Source organism: Helianthus annuus, chromosome 5, assembly GCF_002127325.2.
Source record: "Helianthus annuus cultivar XRQ/B chromosome 5, HanXRQr2.0-SUNRISE, whole genome shotgun sequence".
NCBI lineage: Eukaryota > Viridiplantae > Streptophyta > Magnoliopsida > Asterales > Asteraceae > Helianthus > Helianthus annuus.
Genome location: NC_035437.2, coordinates 11527306 through 11530232, shown reverse-complemented (window position 1 = coordinate 11530232; position 2927 = coordinate 11527306).

The window sequence follows — 2927 nt, the reverse complement described above, 5'->3', positions numbered from 1 at the left end:
GCATCTGGATTCCCAACCGTGATGATCTTCGCAAATTCCTGATGAAGGAGGCCCATAACACGAAGTATTCTATTCACCCTGGTGCCGACAAGATGTACCATGATATGCGTACATCCTATTGGTGGCCTGGAATGAAGAAGGATATAGCCACCTTCGTCTCAAAATGTCTCACATGTTCCAAAGTGAAAGCTGAACATCAACGTCCCTCTGGCTTACTCAAACAACCAAGAATTCCTATCTGGAAATGGGAGAGCGTTGCCATGGATTTTATCACTAAGCTTCCTCGCACTACTGCTGGTCATGACAGCATTTGGGTAATCGTTGATCGATTGACCAAGTCAGCTCACTTCCTCCCTATTCGTGAAGATTTCAAAGTCGAGAAATTGGCTAAGGTCTACATGAAGGAGATAATCTGTCGTCATGGTATTCCCATCGACATCATTTCTGATCGTGATGCTCGTTTTACGTCTCGTCTCTGGCAAACTTTTCAATCTGCTATGGGTACTAAACTCAACCTTAGCACTGCCTTCCATCCTCAGACTGACGGTCAAACCGAGCGTACTATCCAAACCTTAGAGGATATGCTTCGTTCATGCGTAATAGATTTTGGTGGCAACTGGGATTCACACTTGCCCTTGGTCGAATTCTCGTACAATAACAGTTATCACGCGAGTATTCAAATGGCACCTTTCGAAGCATTGTATGGTCGCAAGTGCCGTTCGCCTATTTGTTGGCACGAGATTGGTCAAGCCCAAATCACCGGTCCCGAGCTTATACAAGAGACGACGGACAAGATTTTACAGGTTCGAGACAACTTATTGAAGGCCAGGAGCCGACAAAAGAGTTACGCTGACAAGGGACGCAAACCTATGGAATTCGAGACAGGTGACTTCGTGCTTCTCAAGGTATCCCCTTGGAAGGGCGTGGTTCGATTTGGCAAGAAAGGGAAACTCGCACCTCGCTACGTTGGTCCTTTCAAAATTCTCGAGAGGATTGGCGAGGTTGCGTATAGACTGGACCTGCCCGAAGAACTCAGCAATGTACACCCTGTCTTCCACGTGTCCAACTTAAAGAAATGTCTAGCTGACGAAGGACTCCACGTCCCTCTCGAAGACTTGCAAGTCAACGAAACGCTTCACTTCGTGGAAAAACCGGTTGAAATCATGGACCAAGGAACCAAGCAATTGAGGCGCAGTCGAATTCCTATTGTTAAAGTTCGATGGGAAGGAAAACGTGGCGCTGAATTTACTTGGGAGCTCGAAAGTGAAATGAAGTCGAAATATCCTCATCTTTTCCCTACGTCTTCCTAAATTTCGGGACGAAATTTTCTAAAGGAGGGGAGACTGTAACGCCCTACTTATTTGTACTTTCCATTTATAGCAAGTCTTGTTCGTATTTCTATTTTTAGAACTCTTGTTCCTTTTATATTTCATATTTCGTTTCAAACCATTATAAATCTGAGACTTCGATCGTAATGAAATGAATCTTTTATATGGAATGCTATTTTTTTTTATAAACATGCTTATACGCGTTGCAATACTCGGGTTATACGTTACCAATCTTTAATACATACGCGCAACCGATACTCGACATACTGGTACTCGTAACTTATACATGCTTATTAACTATTATATATGTGGTTAAATAATAATAATAATAATAATAATAACGATAAATATAATAATAATAATAACGATAAATATAATAATAATAATAATAATAATAATAATAATAATAATAATAATAATAATAATAATCTAATATTATATTACATCTAACGTAAAGTTAGATGAAACCAACAAAAAAAATAATAATAATAACAAGTTTAGAAGCGGTGTACATGTTTGATCGGAACAGTCTTGTTGGCTAGTTTCTTTGAGTTCCTTTTAATATTCAAACAACCTAACCATAACATATTTCTATAAGTTAGATATGTATGCACTAATATAATATGAAACATTATCTAACCATATGTTAAATTGTTAAAAAAAAAAATAATAATAAACAAATAAATAAAGTAAGGCTGTTAAACAGCCAGGTCCGATCGCAAATTGGCTGATTTTATGTTCTTTTCCTTTTTGAATGTTTATAAGTCACCTAGATTTTTATTATTTCAATTATAGGTGGACTTAATATAATATGTGTAGTATGAATAACATCTACTTATATATCATAATGAAAAAAAAATGGGGAAAGATGTTATAACAGCCTCTCGGCCGCAATGCCTAAGGCAAAAAGTTTCTTTTTTTTATTTGTTATAACCCTCAACTACTTACATTCAATGCTCACCAACTTAAACCCTAATCCTTCCCTATAAATACCACATAATCCCAGCCACTTTCTCACTTTTACAACCCTTAAACACTCTCAAAAACTCTCTCAAACTCCCTAAATTCGTAGCTGAAAGTGCAGGTTCGGACAGAAGTACCAAGCTCCACTAAAGTGAGCATAACTCACTCAATACTTGTCCGATTTAGTCCATTCTTTTTCCTATGTGCTTGGATTGACCTTGGCTTCGATTCCATGGGTTTTTCACAGTAAATAAGTCCCTGGAACTTCGGCAAAAAGGCTCCAAAGTTCACTGTTCATTTCTGATTTCATCTATTCTTTACTAAACTTGTTCAACTTGAGTCTAAATCATCTCAAACCTATGTCCTTATGCTTATAACCACTTCTATGGTTAGTTAGGCTTAAAAACAAGGTTGAGACATACAAAATCAGAGGTTAATCCTCAAATACTTTCTGTTTTGTTTAGGGTTTTTGACCCACAAGAGGTGTTCAAGCTTCAAGCTTGATAAAGGTGTGATTGTGGACTAACTTGGGTTGTCCAACATAAAATCCCCACATCCCTTGATGAATTCTCATTGTGTAAATGTTTCTTATTCTTGTATTGATATTAGTTCATGACCCTCCTTGTATGTTTTTAC